Below are 21,283 nucleotides of genomic sequence, written 5' to 3' on the forward strand. Positions count from 1 at the left end.
TATAGCTGCACGTGTAGCGGTCTGCTGGCCAAAACATTCCAAGATCAAAGGAGAAGCTGAAAATGAACAAGTCTATTTATTATCTTGATGAACACCACATTCAAGAAGTCATTGTCACAGCTGTGGGCTGTACAAGTACAGAATAAAATGATACTATCCTAAAAAACTCCGTGCTGAAGCAGAAACCATGAAACAGACCCAGGTACAAGGTAGGGATGAATAAATGCATCAACACTTCACTTTTTAATTTCACTGTATTAAAAAGTATACTTAAATCTCTATCATTTCATCATGCTGCCTCTGTCATCATGTAACAATTATGTAAGGCAGTGTAATTAAAAATAAACTTCTCACTCCCCAGCAGCAGTTATGCAATAGCTTTGATTAACTGAGATCCTTCATGCTTAAGAGAACATTTAAGGAGTTAAAGTTATAACTCAATGTCCTTCCCCATAGCTTCACATTCAAATCCTCCAACAGAAACTATCCACATTTTTCTTCTCATCTCTCCGGTACAAAGACGGTTTGTCAGGTTTTATTTGGTTTTATCTGCTTGCAAGATGCTGTCTTGAGGTCCTAAAAATGCAGGGACATATTTTGTGCAATCTGTCAGCAACTGTCTTCAGATGCAAGGCTACAGGGAGTTGATGAGCTTTTTTCTTATCAGAATGAGTCACAAAAATGGATTATCCACTCTTAATCCTCCTTACACTGGTGAATTTCCTTATTTTTTTTTGTTCAATAAAAATAAAATAAAATGAAAATTGGCCTGGTGAAACCTTGTAATAACAGTTTCCCCTCGGGATGCCCTGGCAGAAGAAAACATCACTCTGTCATTTCAGAAACTACAGAGCTTCCAGCACCCATTCCATTCTTCCACAAAAGCAAGCATTTCACTACTTATGGTACCCATTCCAGCACTGTGGATGGTTTACCCCATATCTTTTTTTTTTTTGGCACATCATGTTCCCCCACATGATGTTCAGTAGCTGTGTTTTGGGGGTTCTTTTGCTTTTTTTTGAAAAGTCCTCTTCTCTCCACAAACTAAACGAGAAATCATTTAACCTGTTTTCCTCACAAAACCATAACAGTCTTTTTCACCATAAAAGTCTTACTAATCTACATTCGCTTGAAATGCAAATATTTTTCACAAAATCGTTCTGCTAATTTTCATGAAAGCCAGCACCTTACAGGATCACAACCCCCACACTGAAACTCTCTTTCAGTTAAATCCCAAAAGAACAAAACCTGAGCTTGGGTAACTTCCCTTCTGTTTTGAATGGGGATTTAGGAAGAGAAGTGTGAGTTTTGCTGCTGTTTGCTAATCCCAACAGAGAGAAAAAGGAATCCAAACTGCCTGAAAGCTCATCCCTGAAAATAATGTGATTTTCCTATAAGATTAAAAAAAAAATGCATCTATTCATAGATTTGAGCTTAAAGGGGAAAAAAAGAGGTCTTCGTACTTCTAACATATAGTCCACCGCCAACTTTTAGTCCAAAGCTGTCCCATCAGGCAGCAAGCTGATGGGCAGAATAGAAACCAGGGCTTCATCTTTATGGTTATTTCTTTGCTTATTGGATTTGGATTTTTAGCTTCACTCTGAAACGCTGCCATGCTACATTTAGTACATAGTAGCTGGCATCACTTTAAAGGCCCCGGCAGATCCCAGTCAGCAAGCCAGATTAGTTACACCACACAGGAAGGAGGGCTTGTGTGTTTTGGGGAGCCATGGAGAAGCAGGAAGACATTCCACTGCAGTGGTGCAAGCGGCAGTGGTGGAGGGAAAGGGAAGGGAGGAAAACAAGCCTGTTCTTGGACTTGATTTTCATCTCAGACAGTGTGCTCTACTTAACTGCACAAGGCCATTACACACGGATACGACTCAAACGTCCTGGGAGACTCCAGCAGACTGCACTGCACATGAACAGTCCCACTGCCAGAGCAGAACTTGGTGTCTTGTCATGCCACATCAGATTCCAGGTTAATGCATGCTGTCAAAGATGTGGAACAGTGCAATCAGTGTCTGCATCAGCGCAGCCAGCGTCCTCCGGGTGACACGCAAAGGCAGAGGTGGGTGAGCACCCTGAGAGAATCCAGCAGGGCAGCAGCACCTCTGACTAACATCCCTCCTTCTCCAGAAAACATCCTGCCATTCAGGGTTTCATCTTCCACCCATATGAAGGAGGCTGCCATAGGACCTAGTTCCACGTGCCCGTGTCTATCTAATTTGCCAGTCACTTCAAAGAGGGTTTGGGGCCAAGTGCTGCCTGTAAATTACTCCTTTCTCTGCAAAACCCACTTAATGGAACTAAGTGAAGGATCTATTTGGCCCATGGAGTATGTGAAGTGCAGAATTAGATTTTATCTCATTCCATTACAGAAAGTTCCAAAATGGAGACAAATTTTCAGTCATAGGCTGAGAAAAGTTATTACAAAAATACAACGCAAGAATGTGAAAGGCTTTTTTCTTTTTACAAATCATTTAAAAATATAGGGTTCATTCAAAGCATGTACATCATTAAAGATTTATAAATGACAGTTACAGAGGAAGTAAATAAGGAGAAAACTTTAATTTTTTTAAAATTTTCTTTCCCAGTTTTTCAGATAGACAAGAAAAACCATTAAAGCAGAATCATAAGGATTACTCTGCAAGAAGAAAAAAAAAGCCCCTCACATGCAACTTAGACACGGAATGAAGTTAAACACGTATTTGACAATCTTCTAATCATTAAAATATACATTTGGCTAATTCCCTTAAGCTTAAAAATTTCCAAAATGTAGCTGAAGGCATCCTGGGCTGCATCCAAAGCAGGGTCAGCAGCAGGTCAAGGGAGGGGATTCTGCCCCTCTACTCTACTCTGGTAAGACCCCACCTGTAGCACTGTATCCAGCTCTGGAGTCATCGGCACAGGAAGGACATGGACCCATTGGAGTGAGTTCAGAAGAAGCCACCAAATTGATTAGAGGGATAGAGCACCTCTCCTACGAGGAAAGTCTAAGACAATTGAGATTGTTCAGCCTGGAGAAGAGAAGCTTTGGAGTGAGTAATTGAGGCCTTTCAGTACCTGAAGGGAACCTACAAGAAAGATTGAAAGATCAGATTTTTCAAGGGCGTGGAGTGACAGGACAAGGGGGAATGGCTTCAAACTGAAAGAGAGTAGGTTTGGATTAGATAATAGGGAAAAATTCTTGACTGTGAGGGTGCTGTGTCACTGGTACAGGTTGCCCAAAGAGGTTGTGGGTGCCCCCTCCCTGGAAGTGTTCAAGGTTAGGTTGGATGGGGCTCTGAGCAACCTGGTCTAGGAAAAGGTGTCCCTGCCCATGGGTTGGAATAAGATGATCTTTAAGGTCTCTTACAACCCAATCTATGATTCTATGATCTGTAACATAAAATTAAGGTACCATCTTTACCCTTCTATCCTATCACTTTTGTTTTGAGTATTTCTGCATTTTTTTCCACTAACACAGGAAGTTATTTTATTATTTTGGACCTACCCCTTGGAAACGCTGCTTCCTCAGCAGTTAGATTTTGCTTAGGGTGAAACTCCCTTCCCTGTCAAAGGAGGATACCCTGCATGTGAGGAGATAAAGGAATAGCAAAACAATTATGTGACATATTATGACTATCTGGCAATTATACCACCTTATCAATACAGAAAAAGCATGTAAAAGGATAAAAACATATCAGGTCGTGTTTTGGTCACCAATCATTTCAGCAATGAGCCTCCTGCCTGTGTCACCTCTGATGTCACCTGATGCCCTCACAGACCATCACTCAAAGGCAGTGTGACAGTACTTGCTGCACACCTGTCAGGCTTACAGCTTCTCTACCTCCCCACAAGGAGAAGTATGCAGTGTTTAGATACTAAAGACGGTCCTTTGGAACCATACTATTATTTTAGCATGACATGCACGCAGAGTGCCATCTTGGGGCAACCTGGTACCAAGTAATCCAGATATTCTGTCACTGTAGGAACTGCAAACTGGATTAATTTCAGTTCTGGTGCCTATATTAAATGTATGAATGCATATATTTGAGCCACTAGAGAAAAAGATGCCTTTTTCAAGGAACAATTGATCAGATTTTTCTAGACATAAATTTGAAGGCTACCTGAACTCCCTGAAACACTGCCAGGTTTTATGCACTGAATGCAAGAGCACAAGCTCTGACAGCATTTATTTTTGGTCAGACGATCCCAAGCCTATACACTTGTATACTGATTAAATTATTCAAACCACAGAAAACACGCCCTGCAAGAAATCTAGCACCTGCCTCCAAGAAGTCAGCTACTGCACAGGGAAAAAAAAAATATACACAGCTAATTCCTGGAGAAATTACTGAAGATTAAAGCACTATATTACTGGTGTAAGTGCTGAGCTGCTCCTACTATTTTCTTCCTGCTGTGGAGGCAGTGCAAAACACCTAGTCTCAGGGCTTGGCTCTGCTGGAGTCCAACCAGGATCAGTCCAAAAGCAATGTAATGTCTTACCTCTGATGTCCATCTTAGCCCCACACGACTCTCAAACTGGTGCCCGAGAAACACACAAATACCACTGAGAATCCCTTGAGTGGAGCAGCATGATGATGCAGAGGGGTTTCCAAGACCTGTGCCTAGCCCACAGGAATACGATGATCCAAAAATGACCATCCAACACCAGCATCACACAGAGTTATTAGACAGCAGAGAAGAAATGCTCTGAGGAGACGAAGAACTGCATTTTAGTAACACTTCTATCCTTCTTACAATAATTTAATACCAACAAGAAAAAATACCAGCCCTTTCTATAAATATACATAAAGTATTACTACCATGTGTGTGGGAGAAGGGTTTTTACACTTTCTTTCATTGCAGAGCTTAAATCCTGGCATGATCTCAAGAGAAAGATGAAGCCAGGGGTCTGCTGCAGAGCCTGTGTGTGCATCACAAACCACCAGGCACCCTAGCACAGCCCAGCCCCATCAGCAGCTCTGCTCCAAAGAGCCAGGACCAAAATAACCCTGTGGGAAAACTTCCAGAGCCATTACCTACTTTCACTCTAAATACAATTAACACTAATCTTCAGAAGTTCCCTGTTTTGTTCAGTAAATAACAAATCTACATGAGGAAACCAGCAATGGGATTTAGAAGAAGGAGGTTCAGTGCTAAGAATACACTCTCATGAAGAAGTACGAGGAGACAAGGGATAGGCAAAAATAGAGGCTATTTATGACATAAAAATTATATCATTTGTAGAACAGATACTGAAGCACTTTTTGCTTTAATACACAGGGATGGCATCTCCTACACAGCAGAACCTGCATGCAGATGTCCATACACAGAGCCTGAACAGCAAAGCACATATATGGGAAATGCCCCAGGTTGGAACAAGCTGGTTTCTACCTGCCAACCATCAGGCAGATCCATAATTCCATCTTTCTGTGCCCTTCCTTACAGGGTTGAGTGCTAGGAGAAAGGGGGATGGGCTTTGAACAGTCTCTGCATCATGACCACAAATCAAGCAACAGCATCAGAACGCTAAGACCACGAGTGCTATCAGAAGGGCAGCTGCAGAGAGTCCCCATATGGGTGACCTCCTGCCCACATGATTGAATTTACCAACCATATAAAAGTCATAAGTATGGCCATGAAACATAAGCTGCTCTCTCCTGTGCTGAAGGGTTAGCAAGGGTCAGTCAAAGGCAGCTTTGCTGCCGCAGCAGCAGACCAGCTTTATACAGAAGCAGATCCTCTGACACTCCATAGCATGTCTACACAGGAAGATTCATCCAGGTTAAAGTAAATTTGAATGTAAACTGAAATTACTCTTCCTGGTTATTGGGACACAGAGGGAAATAAAATCAATTTGTAATAAAAGTTCCCAAAGGCCACCTGTCAAGGAATTCACCATGAACAGCATCTCATGAGGACAGGCCCTTAGTTTCCTCCTACATTACCTGAGATCCTTCAGCCAGGCAGGAAACCACCAAATACCAACAAAACCAGTGAAAACAAGTGGTCTCATGCTTTTTCTGGAGACCTTTGCAGTGAGAAGTGGGGCCAGTGCCAAGCAGAGAGAATGGAGACTGGCACCCAGTGGTAAATCATTCCCTGACCTAGCCTTTTGGAGAGAAGTTTCTGCAGCCTGCAAAGAGAAAGTCAGGCCCCAGACTTGCGTCATCCCACCCGTGAGTCATCCCACCACGCGGATCCTCTCCCCTACCATCATTCCTCAGCCAGGCTCACATAATTATTACTGCAGAGCTGCAATCATCCCTGTGCAGCCAGAGCAAAGCCGGCATCCCTGCCCATACACAGAGGAAGGGGCATGCTCACCCCAAATTCAGCATCTGAACATGAAACTGAGACTCCAGGATGAGATGGGAAGGTGGAGAGAGCTCTCCACAGGCTCCTGAAGTGATTCAGGCAGGGGATGCTGCTGAGATATAAGATGCCCTACATACAGGGGATGAGAGCGGGGACAGAGGAGCAGTGGGGGATGGATGATCTGTGCCTTCCTTGTGCCTATGACCAGGTTATGTCAGGTGCTATTAAGGCACGAAGCGTGAGCACGCGTGTCTGCAACCCCACTGCAGACTGCTCCAGCAGCCTTGAAATGAAACCTCCTTTAAAAAAAAAGGACTTTAAAAACAGAAGACCAAAAACAACAACACACCCTACGCAGCAGTTAAGAGAGAAAAACATGTCCCCAGAGGTGCCCAGGGGAGCAAACCAAGGGGACCTGTGCCTCCAAAACCACCCTTCTCCCATGGGTCGAGTGCTGCTGCCGTTTCGCCTGCTCAGCTCCTCCGCCCGTCCACGTCCCCCGAAGGCAGAGCTGCAGCCGCCGGGGAGCTCCGCCGTGCCTTCAAAGAGCCTAAAGTGGGTCAGCAGAACGGAGAGAAAAAACCTGATTAAAGCATGAAGGAAGAGAGCAGACCTGCTGGCTGAGAGACAGCAGAAGGCAGGGAAAGGCACTCAGAGGCTCCACATCTCCTCAGAGGCACAGAAAGACAAGGACTGCTGGTCCCCCCTTCCACAATCGCAGGGCGGGAGCTGGTTTTCTCAAATCTGTAATGGGATACAAGCAACAGAAACACATTTGGGGATAGGGGAGTATAAGAAGATAAGTGTGTCCCTCTGTCCTCCGTTCCACGCTTCCAGTCGATTTATTCTCATTTAAATCGAGCAAAACAATTTAAACCCATGCAAATCTAAAACCCTTCATGAGCCTTGTGGCTATGGTTTGCACCATCCTTCTTTGTGCCTTAGTAAACCCAGAGACACTGGAGGAAGAGTCCCAAGGGTTGCCAAATTCAAGCAGCATCTTTTGGATGCAATTAAAAATGCTAAACACAATAAAATGGACACCACAAGGAGGAAGGTTTGTTTTCTTCATTTCTCTGACAGAGACTTCTGACCTTAAAATAAAACAAGCCAAAACCACTTCTATGTTGGTAGGTAGAGCATAGCAAATGGATTTGGGGGCTGCCAAGTTCCAGGAGTGAGGTGGACCCTTAGGAAACATGAGTGCCAGAACCATAACTGGGATGACGTTTGAAAAGAAAGTTTTGCAAACCATGAAACTTGGAGCAGCTGAGAGCTCTTACTGGGACCAAGGCTTTGCTGGTGTCTAAACCGGGTGATGATGGATAATAGAGACCTCATTATCCCCCCATGCTACCAAAACTTCAAGAACTATCCACCCCGCCTCCCCACCTGGGCTTTCTGAAACCTAGCATAAATATGACCTTGCTCTGGAAAACACCCTCCCAAGCCACATCACTGAACAGACAGGCAGGTTTTTCTCCACAGATCTGGGGTAAAACAGCTCAGATCCCTCTACAGAGCTGCACACCCACCAGTGTGGTCTGTGGGCCCACACAAAACCATTGCTCTCTTGTCCTGACCACTGGCTCCAGGGTGGGCTATACATTTGTTTAAAGACTTCCAATGAAAATATCAGCTTAAGAAATCACAGCAGCACAGGATGGGTGGGGAGAACATTCCCTGCGAGAAAGAATCTGAGCTCTGTAATTGCACATATTATATCTAGATATTGTTGTAAAGAGCTCTGCCTGCAGAAGGAACAGGAGATTTGATCTAGTACGCAAATAAAAATCAGAAATCTCTCCTGCCAGCCATGAAAAAGGCTATCAATAATTCATTTTAACAAAAAAGGAGATCAAAGGAAAATGTTGTGTTAGTTTGACATTTTGATATGTTGGTTCAGGATTCTTCTTTAATGTAATATGTAACAAACAGCAGAGTTCATCTATAAATGCCAGACACGCTTGTAAATTGTTGGATATAGCAGGTCCTATTAATATTCACTTAGACTTTTTAAATTAATTCACTTTGACTGCCTTTACATCATTTTTACTGCCTCTACCCAGCAATTGTAGGTCAAGTGGAGCTCTCAGAAATGCTATACAGAGTTTCCAAAGATAAAGTTTCAAATTTGTAACCACATTTCCATTTATTTCTTCGTATCACCCACCACAAAGCCTAATGTCCAACCCAACTTGTTTGACTATTACGTACTTGCTGTGAATTGCTTTTGAAAATTGTAGAGTAAAGAGCCAGAATGAGGTGCTTGTGTCCTAAATCAACTGTCTGTGCAAGTTCACTCTCATATATTGTGGTTTGATTTCACTTACAATTTCCTTATGGGCATTTGGTGGAGTGGATGAAGTATATTATACGCCAGAAAGCACAGGCTTGCAATCCACAGATTTCAGTGTTATGTTGCAAGAGATATTTATTGCAGCGGAAAACTGTTGGCAAATTTAAGATATTATTGCTCAAGCTCAGTCTGCATTCCCTTTGGTGTGCAGGAGATACAAGGGGACTGACATCTTCTAAATTTAAGTAGGGTAGGGTAAATTTCTTGCAAGATAAAATCCCCTCTAAAATGCAGAGAATGGTTAACTCTTTGTGACTTCTCTATTCTGGGGTCAAGCAGAAAAGTAAATACTCCTGTTGTTACATCACTTTGATTCAGTATTCTCTTTCAAGTACATTTTTAGGCAATATTCAGGCAGCTCTTTTTAAACTATTTCCCCAGAGGAAAGTCCTTGATGGTAATAACCTTTGTTAGAGGCTGACACTGCATGTGCTGTCTTTGGAGGGAAAGCAGTTGTTACTCAGGTCCTGAGCATGGATCTTACAGCCTCTTGGTTATAGATTTGTAGGTCCATGGGTTTTCTGTGTCTTGTAGATTTAAAACTACTACTTACATTGGCTGCTCTACCTAGAAAAGAGCTGTAGTTTGAAGGAGGGGGCAAGTTACTGAATGTGATGATAGTACAGATGGTAAAGCTATTACCTGATCCAAATGATAAAATCATATTATCTTTGTTATATCCAGTCCATTGTGAACAGAAAGAACCAAAATGATTTTTATTTATTTTTTCCACCAACTCTTTACAAAGTGCCATGCCAACACTTGCATCCACTAGAGTCCTATGGCACTGCTGACGCTCTGAAAACAATGCTCACAAAAATGTGCATCCTTTGGTGGACTGCTTTTAGCCAGGTAGGCAATCATGGGGGTCATCTTCCCTGCCAGAGATCAAACTGCCAGAGGTGAGCCTTTTCCTCGCACACTTCAACCCCAAGAACTCCCATCCCCACGAACTCTCATCCCCAGGAAATCCCAGTCCCAAGAAATATAACCCCAAAACCTCCCATCCCCACATACAAGGTCTCCTGGTTCAGCACTATTTATAGGGAACAACTCCAAGGACAAAGTCTTCAAGGCTGGGCCACCCACACCTCTACACCCACCTGACTGTCTCTTGGGCATCCCCCAGACCATGCAGGTGTTGCACCACGCTGAGGAGAGCAAGTCCTGGCCATGCTTACACATGATATACCTGCAGCTGGGACCAGCTGGTCCCAAAGGAGGCCTTGGGTCTTCCCTTAATAACATGTGGAATATGCAAAGGGGTTAGATAAAAAAATTTTCAAAAGTAAAGACAGTTCTTGAGTCCTGCTTAGTTTGTTTTTGCACACGTCAATAAATTTGTCAGATCACTTGGATGCTTTCGGAAATTTTAGTCACTGTTGGCATGATCCCAGAAGAATCCCAAAAGAATCCCAAAAGAATCCCAAAAAAGCCACTGCCAGTCATGCAAAGGGCTACAGTATAAACTACAAACCTCTGAAACCTGCTCAAAAAAGCCACTCCAGAGCAGGAGGTGAGGAACGGCCACAGCCAGCTGGCATGTGACAGACTGACATGCAGCAGGGCCCCATCTGGCAGCACAAATTTTATTTCTGACTACAAAAAACACAGCCCAGAGGGGTGGCGGCTGGACAAGGATCTGGCAGCTCAGACTGCAGCCCCCCACCAACATGACAGCTCCCAGTCCTTGGGATGAAGGTCTGAAGCAGGTACCCTGCCCTGGGCCCACCAACACCACAAGATGGAGAAGAACAGGAGCACTAAGCTAAATTTGTTGGTGTTCAAAGCACAAGACAAAACTTTACATAAGCCTGACCACTGTCAGATCTTCACTTGTATCATGAAATCAGGAGTGGGGGGAAACATTTCCCTGACATGCAGTATGAGCACAAACATGTTATTATTTGAAAGGCTGTACAAAGGTTAAGTCTTTAATCCCTTTAATCCAGATGACAAACAAACAAAACCCCAAGAATAGGACCCTGTAACACAGCTGAGCGCCTTCCAGGTCTCTTGTGGGGGCTCTCTATTCACATTGCTGCAGCTATTTATGAGCCTCCAGCTAAAAAGTCGCTGCAAAAGAAATAGATGCAGGCATGGTTTTATTCCCTTAAAGCTTATCACGGGCAATTTGGCAGCCTGGGCTCATGTTTCAGTGAGCAGGGTTTAATCCTCAGGTCAGTGGGACCAGGGTTACTGGATTTCCAGGTCTGGCTGCTGTTGCCCTCTCACTGAGTGCAGTGACTCCTTTTACTTGTTACTCATGCACAGAGAAAATGCAGATTCTGCTAAATGATATCAAGAGTGGTCAAGGCAGGGGAGAAATCAGATAGTAACAGAGAACATCAGAAGATAAACTACAGAGAATTTGGGACTGAGGAGAGCTCCTCCTTTGGTACAACCTATGGAAAGAATTCTGATCAGTGCAGTGCATACCAGAATTTGTACCACTCCCAAACTATAGTATTGTGGTAAGCAGACAACACAAGGGGTTAATTGGATTTAGGACCTGACCTGGCTTTATCAGAATACTGGGAAATTCTTTCACTTACTTCAGCAGGAATTGGGTCAGCTGCAACCATGCATCCTAAATGAACCACCACAGGAAAAGTGTCGCTAATTTCAGCAATATTCATGCAATTCAAAGTAGGTGTGTGGTTATGTACCTGAATCAAGTCTACAGGAAAAGTCTAAGCCAGTGGTATAAGCAGTACATTTAAAATGGCACTATCCTTTCCGCCATACAGCCAATCAAAACTGGTGAGCTACCACAGATGAGGTGCAAGAGGCAGTAATCAAAAACCATGTTTCCTCTCAAACTGTTTCTCGTCTTATCAAATATGAGCCATTCAGTGCAGATTCTGTCAACGTAAAGGGAAGAATGTTTGGACATGATCTAAATGTCCACTAGTTCAGCAGTACATAGATGAGCCAGCAGAAGAGTTAACAGCACTGTTGCAGCCCAACCCTCAACAGGAATTTCTAACAGTCTTTTTGGAACCAAAAGAAGTCCCCTTTCTCTTAATTTTGGATACTCTCTGGGATGCTGCAATAGCTCCCTAAGCCTCACGCCACTTTGCTTCAAGTTGAATTGGACCCAATCTCTCACTCTGAGCAGAGGTCAGGCCAGTCACGCTGGCAGAGCAGCAGAGCACGTGAAGGCTGGAGGGCTGTGAGGTGTTCTCTGGTTGTTAGATCAGTCACTCTGGTGTGTGTCAAGCACGCCAGATCCACATCAACAGTCCTCACAGTGGTACAAGGCCATCACTGCAGTCCTGCTCACTGTGTCCCCACTGCAGCCAGAGCTGCAGATCACAGACAGAAAGGAAAATGCAAAAGGTAATTGGAAGATGCAAATACAAATTATGTGATCCAGCCTCCACATCTCAGCATATAGGGTAGAAAAAGGAGAATGCAAAGGATCCTACCCCACCTAATGGGACTAACACTAACCAAATTCAAAGGGATGTGCAATGGCACAGGGAGCTACTGCTCTGCATAAGCTTCCATCGGTCTCTGGTCTCAGCAAATTCTGCTAAAGCACGTTATCCTTTTGAGATTATATGTACAGTGAGGGGAAAAAGCAGATGGGGGGCAGGAAAGAAAAAAAAAAGATACTCAGTGCAGATCCCCATTTGTAACTCGGCCCTGAACGATGCTCCCTCTGCCATGAGGATGGCAAGTGTCTGATCTCATTTTGTAAAACTGCAAAGGTCACTGCAAAATTACAGCTCAGTTCTGGTTTTATTTGAAAAGGTAGAACATTCCATGGTCCATTTAGATCATTTGGGAGCAGTCACCCCTCTCCCACCTCTCAGTACAGAAGCCCCATTTCCCCAGTTTTTCATCTCACTTTCACAGAGCCCAGCAGCTGTGTTTTAAGATTTATTATAAAATCAAAAGAAAAGGGGCAATGACCATACAGCCCAGAAAGGGTGAAAAGCACTATGAAGGCCAATAAAACCCCTTATTTACATGAAGACCGCTCATGCCATACGCCATCAGGCTGCCAAGCTCCCTGAGTGCTGACAGCCTTTCCATCCCTGACAGTTCACAAGGTCGTGGTCCCTGCAGACATTTCATTCCACTTACCAGCCTGGTTTTCCTCAGCCCCACCAATTTCAGCTCTGATCTCACAGCCAGTCGCTCAAGAATACGACAATTAAAGATTAATGCTATAAATGCACGGAAAGTTGAAAAATCCAGATTTTTTGAATGTCATGTCAGACATATTCATTTTTCAACCTTCCCCTTGTACTTTTAAGACACCAGGCCAGGAGTGTTACTTTTCCCCAGCAGACTGCAAATGCTTTCTTCCTTTCAGCTGCCAGCTAGTTTTTGTAGGCTTAGATATTTTTCTTTATTTAATTATTCACTGTAACACATGAAACATTAAGCAGCTTCTTTCCATGAAGAAATGAGTGCTGTTTCTCAATGACAACATGCTAAGTATCCTTAATAGCAGGAATAAGGAAATGAGTTGACTAGAACAAAGGGGGAAAGGGCAGGGAAAATGAGAGAAGCTCTGAGCAGCTAGAATTTACTAACACCAAAAAAAAAAAAAAAAAAAAAAAAAAGCAAGCTGAGACTTCATTTCTAAGACAGTAGTCACAGCCACAATGAGCTGATCTGGGAAATAAAAGCAATGAGAAACAGACTTTTAAAGCATAAAAATGTTTTCTGATACGACTTTAGGGCTAGAATTTTTTCTCTTTCTCAACGCTGGTGGAGATCAGTGAGAAAGAAGCCACAGATGCAATGTTACAATATGTAACAGTTGTGTTTCCTTAATGGTGCTAAACCTCTGATAGCTGTGAGAAATGTCTGTTCTTCCAAAGAACAGAAAGTTAAAGGCTGATGTCATTAACAAACGCCAGTCCAAGCCACAATTTTTCCTGTGCAAGCAGGACTGCATACACAACTTTCAGAGTATACTCTACTCACTTGATTTCTTTTGCAGCAGCAGCAGCAAGAGATGGTCTCATCAGGTTACAGAGCATCATGACCCTCCTGAGAGCACCCCACACCATTGATCTAAGATGGGACAAACCTGGTGACCTTGACACCTTTGCAGGCTTTGATGAGAGTCCTTAATCCGTCCTTGAAAGCCTGGGTAGGATTGTGTGGTGAAAGGATTTTTCTTGATTCTGGTGTTTATTTGTTGGGTCACAGAGGTAAAATTATCTCTGTTTGATTACTTAAAGCTGTTGGCTGTGGAGATAATCTGTGCATTAGCAGCTGTACAGTGGGTGGTTAGCAGTTCTGAATCTGTAGTTGGAAGCAAAGAAGTCATTTTGCACAGCACTGTAAAATAGAAAACTGAGCACACAGGGCAAAAATCCCATCGTAGCTCCATGCAAAAGTTGCTTTCTGCAATGAGAAATCCCCTCATTTTCTCGGGAGGTGGAGGGCGAGTGCCCAGCCATGTCCTCCTGCACTCCCCCACTTCCCATGGTTGCACCCACGGAGAAAGAATACCTCGAGCAAACACCAAACAAAGCCTTAACTCCTGCAATTGCAACATCTGTGTCTTTATGTTTTCACAAAAGGAGACTGATTACCAGAAGCACAGCTTAAAACAGTAGGTCTCAGCAACTCAGTTTAAGAGCTGCAAACTTGCTATCGTGAAGCTAAATCCCATTTAGCCTTGGGATAAAAGAGGCATCAAACCTCCTACCTGGGCATGACTTCTCTGGGAAAGGTGGAACAATGCTCCTGTGCACTGTGGATAAATATTTAGAGTACAAACACTGCTGGAAAGAACTATCTAGACTCTCAACCTGCTAATTCACCAAATAGCTACTTGTTGTCCATTTGTATCTGCAGGACAGCCATAGCAAGACACTCCTTTCCAAGCCAGTACAACTTCGGTTTGGACATTTTGTTCTGAGAATTGGCAATTTTTCTCCTCCTACCCTCACTTTGTCTGCAGCAGCTGAGCTTTACTCCTGGCAAAGAGGGCTGGGAACCAGGGTGGAGTCAGTGCTGGGCAGATTTCAGGCTGGAAGGTTTATGAAGAACAGACATCAAGACCAAAGCGCGGGAAACTGATAGAAGATAGCAGCGGACGTGAAACTTCCCAGGGATAGGAATGACAAGAAGCAGGGATGCATAGTTGTTTTATTAAATATCTGCATATGAAAGCAGAGGGGAGCATCCTCACACACAACAGACCTGCCCCGTGCTATCTCTTTGCTTTGGCATGGCCTGAGATGGAGCAGAGACACACAGCTTACGTCAGAGTTTAAAATATCACCTACACATGGCTGTTTGGGGGGTGGGTTTAGCAGTTTTGCCAGCACTCTACATGCAAGTGCTTTGCTGTGGTAGATGACTGCACAGACACGGGCACCCTTGACACAGCCATAACTGCACCAAAGGTCTGTAGGCACAATTGACGATATCTGGAACACATTAAAAAATCAGAATATATAGTTCCCTCAGCAGCTGTACTACTTTTCTCACAGTCTTTACTAATTAGCATACATTGAGGAGCTACCAACCATCACAGACCCAAGGTCGTGTTTAGCTTCCTTCTTAAACAAGGCACAGAATAATACCTTCAGCATTGACAACACTGCAGTCTCACATGTCACAGAACTAAAACTGCAGAGTTTCTTTGCCATAAGCCCCCCCTGTTTTCTTTTTCTTTTCAATCACATAAATTAATCAAATATGTCATATTTGTGGAGTAGTCTACCACCTCTCTTTTTCCAAACTCATCAATTCAAATCCTGACTGACTGTGGGAGCAAAACTGAAGTAAATTCATCCATGTGTATTTTATAGTGCAAATTATCACACACTGAAAAATGCATATCAAGGAAGGCAGCCAACAGACAGCTCATTTTCATGAAAGGGGTGGGAATGGAGGACAGGGACGCAGCCGGGTCGAGAAACTCCTGAGGTTTGCAGATCCCAAAGGCAAGCATTAAAGCCCATTTTGAGGCACTCCCAACATTCCCACTGCCATCTTTCTTGCTCTTTAAAAGCTATCTCGACTGTGCAACCAATTTTTGTATCTTTTAGTAAATAACTTAAGATAGCTTTATCTGCTTAATACCTGAAAGAGTTAAAAGTTACATGGTCTGTATTATCTTATCATGAGAAAAGAGACAGACAAGGCAAATGTTTTATTTACACTTTAAAATTGGATGTGGAAAGATTTATAAATGGATTAATTTTAATTAGTGTCCTCATTTCATTTTAAAAAAAACCCCAAACCTAAAAAGTATGCCTTAAAATTAATGCATTGTTACCCTGAGTATTAACAAATATGTCAAGTCTTTGCTTTTTTTAAAGCCCCTTTGTTGCTTAGAGTTTTTTTATTATATATCAAAAGCAACCTCTGATGAGTAATTTTAAAAACCCATGCTGGAATAAAGCATGGGACAAACTTTTTTTTTGCTTTTTAGCAAGGCATCCCCCATAAGCATTATCCTATGGGGTGAAGGTTTACACCTTGGCCTTTGTGTCCTAACTCGCAGCATGGTGGAGGCAGGTTCTCCCTCCAAACTCCTCCTGAAGAACCTCTTTGATGTTGATAAGTTAAAAGTAGGTACTGGCCCCAGATCAGAAATATTTGAATAATGGCTTTAACATTTGTATCTCCTTGAACTGTTTCTCTAGTGGCTGCAGAAATTAGATTCCCCACAGATAAAGAGCAGGTCTGGTACCTGGGAAGATTTTTAATAAAAGACCACATTTGATGTCTTGGTATTTGCGTTATGTTTCACTAGAGGCACTAAGAGAAATGCAGTCACAGAATCACAGAATTACAGAATATGCTGAGTTGGAAGGGACACACAAGGATCATCAAAGTCCAGCCCTTAACCGTGCACCATCCCCAAGAGTCATATCATGTGCCTGAGAGTATCATCCAAACACTTCTTGAACTCTGTCAGGCTTGGTGCTGTGACCACTGTCCTGGGTAGTCAGTTCCAGTGCCCAGCCATCCTCTGCATGAAGAATCTTTTCCTAATATCCAACCTAAACCTACCCTGACACAACCTCAGGCCATTCCCTTGAGTGCTGTCACTGGTCACCACAGAGAAGAGATCAGTGCTTGCCCCTCCTCTTCCCCTCATGAGGACATTGTAGAGTGGGATGAGGTCTCCCTTCAGTCTCCTCTTCTCCAGGCTGAACAGATCAAGTGCCCTCAGCCGCTCCTCACACAGCTTCCCCTCAAGGCCCTTCACCATCTTTGCTGCCCTCCTTTGGATGCTCTCTGAGTTTAACATCTTTCTTATATTATGGTGCCCAAAACTGCCACAATATTCAAGGTGAGGCAGCCCCCGTGCAGAGCAGAGCGGGACAATCCCCTCCCTCAATCGTCTGATGATGCTCGCTTAAACCCAGCAAGGCCAAAAGTGATGAGTTTGTTTTTCTGGGGCTCAATAACCCAGATCCTAGCCATCTGAGTTCCTTTTGCAGATGCCATGATCCCAGACAACAGAGTTGCAAACCATCAGCCTTCATGCCCATCTTCTCCACACTGACTCCTGACAAATACAGAGAAGTCTGTCTTAGAGGGTTTACTTTCAAGTACAAACCAGGCAAGAAAATCTCAGGCCATTTGCAATCTACAGGATACCAAGGCTCAATCCTCTTTTACATGAGTTTGCTTCTTGCCTTTTTGACATTTTAGGACCATCTCTGAAGGTATCCTCTCTCCTAAACATAGAGTCCCATGAGCAAGCTCTCTCATCTGAGCTACTTTGTCCTGTGTAAGCTCAGTGAGATTCAGCCTTCCCCCACCACCCACACTGGCAGCACCCACCATCACAGTTCTCCTCATCTCCTATTTGGTTGCCACGGCCTCCTCCCTCCTCACAGTTAGTCTGATTTGGCCCCTCTACATCTAGCACCACAACTGAATTAATTCACTTAAAAAATGAATATTGTTCTATTCCTGTTTTTTCCTTCTTCAACTCCTTGCTGCAACATTTCCCACTGTGAACCTTGACATATATTTATACGCACCTACACTTTGCATATAAGCAGGGCTCAGCCCCTCAATCACAGTAGCCCATTTCTCAATCAAACCTCTGCAATTCCTTCCTGTGCTGGAAAGGGCTAGAGAGGAGCTCCCACCAAACACTCCTACAGCTCTGATGTCCGAGGCCTCCATGCCCACCATGTGCTTGCCTATACCCCTGTCTTGTGGAGGGGACCAACGTCTGACATGATGCCCACGCCCACACAAACCGAGGGGTTGTGGTGCTTCCAGAGGGCGGATGGGACCTCTAGACACTACTACATTCCCCTCATTGTCTTCTTGTCTTCCACGCTTCTCCTGTGAGCACCCTGCCCTCACTGCACTGCCCAAATACGTCAGTGTGACTACTCTCTAGCTCCTGGCAGCTTGACTTCAGACTCCTGCTCCTATTGTGGCAGGCACGCAGGCAGTCCAGGCATGAAATGAAGCCCCTGGCCTTTCCAGAGGGTGCGCTGCTGTTGTGACACCCCCAACACAACCCGCCTGAGCATTTTAGGATATCACAGCTGTGAATGATGGGCTTATGAAGGATGAAGTCTGGCACCTTTCTGTGCTCCAGCCAAAGAAAAGGGAGGAGGAAGAGAGAGAAGTGACACTTTCCCCTCCACTTGATGAAAGCAAAATCTGATGGAGGCAGGCAGGGAGAAACAGTCTGGGCACTAAGCCCCTTATTAATTAATGGATGTTTTGAAAAAAGAAATGCAACAGTGCACTCATTTCAGCTGGTTTCTGGGAGCTCTCGTGACCTTAATAATTGATGTTTATGCAAGCTGCTTATAATGTTAAGCAGTTGTTTTGTGTAGATTTTGTCCATTGCATTTAACTGAGATGAATAGATCAAGCTGTGAAATGAGGTTGGCCATAATACTCACAGGGAAGCTTTAAAAAAAAAAAAATGGAGTGTTTTTAGGAGGACAAACAAAATTCACAGCTTTGTCTGAAATAATTTTCCATCCATTGCTAATACACGCAATGTAAATAACAGAAAATATTTCCCCCTCACCCCCCAGATTCATCCTTTCCCTTTCCTCTTCAAGTTTTGGCAGCATTTCCAACAACATTTCATTGTTTCTCAAGCACACAATCAGTGTCTCCTGCCTGTTTTGCCTTTCTTCATAGCAACAGGAATGTAAAGGGAGGATTACAAATACTAAAGTGATCAGGAAAACTAAGAGGCAGGTAGAACACATATTTGGATAGTAATTTGGGTTCCTGCAATGCAGAGCAATAAGCAGCAAGAGGACTGTTAGCATAGGGAGAGGGTTCATTCTTCCAGGCTTGTGCCCATTTCCCATGGATACACAAGTCCCCTAGAACATCACTTCAGACATTGGCCTGGATTGAGCTGCAGCTTGTACCTGACCCACCAGGTAGACAGAAGAAAGCATGCCAGCAGCCAGAATAAGCTGCTCTTTATTGTCCTGAATGTTTTTATAAGTCTTTCCCAACGCACCAGATATGACTATCCCTACACACCCTCGACTGAAACAAACAGGACCCTGAAAAAATCTACATTCATTTTGCATCAACACAAGCTAGAACACTTTTCTCACTCTCCTTTCAAAATTCAGCCAGATTTAAGGGAAACTGAGAACCTGTTCTTTTCTGGGCAGCTTCGAGAAGGAGACAGGGATGCCCTTGTAATGGGTCACTGCTCCGAAATGCTGCCAAGCTCATGCACAGCCCTGCCAGGCCATGTAAGCTCTTCCATAAAGACTCTTAGTTGGTTTTTAACCTGATTTTATTTAAACAAGCTCTTATTTAAGAGAAACAGTGTTCATTTAAACTGAAATTGTAGCTTGCTCCTCAATGCAAACTGCCAAATGCAGGGTACAGCTGCACCTCCCAGCAAACAGAAAGTTTCTGAGCGCAGTGGAGGAAGAGCAAACTGCCCCTGCAGTGCCAGCAGCTTCATAAAATGAATGGAAGTGGGAGCTGAAAGAAAACGATAACTATAAAAGACACGGGATTTTGTTCCAGGTTTTCTCTGGCTCTAGCAGAAACGGGCCCCAGTGGATCTTCTCTTTTTTTTCCCCAACAAATAAGGGATGTTGACTCTTAACACACTGTGCGCACACACTGACACCCAGGCTGTACACAATGACATACCAACCACTTTTGGCAGTCCATGCAGCCAGGCAAACTCCAGGCAATTACAGACCAAAATGAAGCCAGGTGGTTTTAAGGCAAATATTAGGTCTTTCACAGAAGAGCTCAAGTTCAATTTTGACAGACTCAGTCATTAAAAATAAAAAAATAATAAAGTAATCAGTCTTAGCAACTTAAGTAGTTTTTAAAACAGCTCCCTCCTACCTACCCACAACAAAAACCAATGGATCCAGGCAGATCTCTATGAGTATGAGCCCATGGCTAAAGTAATGTCCACTGTCTTGACTAATAGTACACAAAGCTCAAAAGTCTCCTAATTTTTTTATATATTTCTTTGTGTACTTAAAGGACTCAATCTAATAGCTTACTCATTATAGATTAGAGGCCTAAATCAGTTGGCATCTAATCCAAGCTCCATCAAATTCAAGGCCATCCCCGCCCCAAGGTAGGATTATCACCAATGAACACTGAAGAGAGACAGTAAAAGATGCCATATCAAACCTTCCAACCAATGCTCCCTGCATCCCATCAGAGAGATTACCTCTGGGCTATCATCTCATCTATACAAGGTATTAAAAGGCTACAGGCATAATCGTTAATCACAAAGCAGTCTGTTTCAAGGCAAGGCTTCCTATTCACAGACTCTATTTTTCCAGTCTCTGTACACACTGAAAAGTCAGTCTATTAGAGGACTACTCAAAGCAAGAAATATCAATTCTAAACAGTTTTCCAGTTTAAAAGCTCAGCTACCATTTTTGATGCTTGCCCACATCCGTGAAAGAATCATGCAGGACATACAGGGCTTCAGACTGACAAATAAGCTTCAAAAAATAGTTCATCTGGGAAACTTGCAACTGTGATGACTAAACCTTTTCCTACCTCATGCCCCAGGACACACACTAAAAAGAGGGCAGTTGCCACCTCCTTGGCAGTATACAACCAGTGACTGCACATCCATCAGACTGGAGCACTCAGGCTGCATCCATGCTGGGAGCATGACGACCAACCACAAGGCTCTGACAGTGAGTGGTCTCTTCTGCAGCTGTAACTACAGGCCATTACCTTTCACATTAAATACATTTACAAGTAAATAAATGTATAAAATACCAAATGATTTAGTGGCATATTCTCCAGACAAACACTGCTATCTACCCCCAAAAATCAAAATTAATTGGAAGAGGAAGAATCTTCTGATTGATATAACCCTATATTGTAAAATGGCACTTGAGTGACAGGCAATTACACTTCAAGCAATTTCTATTATATAGTGTGTAACAGAACAGATACAGCAGAAAGGAGAAAAAAGCAAGCCTAAATACCCCAAGAAATAAAATGTGTGCACTGTCTGTGTGATCAATGCAAACATAACCACAAACATTTGCATTACAATAGTGCAGTAAATAACAACCTCACAGCTGAGACATTTACAGCCACATTAGTAGATACACTTTCATGTCTCACAGAGAGGATGGCAATTTATTAAACCACCCAAATAAGACGTTTTGCAAT

The 21,283-nt window shown here is 43.4% G+C and overlaps 1 protein-coding gene across 5 annotated transcripts in view; it reads right to left on the reverse strand.

Annotated features, from left to right (window-relative positions):
- Positions 1 to 21,283, reverse strand: part of PDZD2 (PDZ domain containing 2) — a 204,399-nt gene that overhangs the window by 174,482 nt on the left and 8,634 nt on the right. Inside the window, exon 1 of one of the 5 annotated variants that reach the window (XM_032675771.1) lies at positions 3,497 to 3,572. The exons of the other annotated variants lie outside the window; for them this stretch is intronic. The gene's annotated coding sequence lies outside the window, so the exon portion shown is untranslated. Of the gene's footprint in view, positions 1 to 3,496; positions 3,573 to 21,283 lie in introns of those variants that run through there. 5 annotated transcript variants of the gene reach the window in all.

Source organism: Chiroxiphia lanceolata, chromosome Z (genome assembly GCF_009829145.1).
Source record: "Chiroxiphia lanceolata isolate bChiLan1 chromosome Z, bChiLan1.pri, whole genome shotgun sequence".
NCBI lineage: Eukaryota > Metazoa > Chordata > Aves > Passeriformes > Pipridae > Chiroxiphia > Chiroxiphia lanceolata.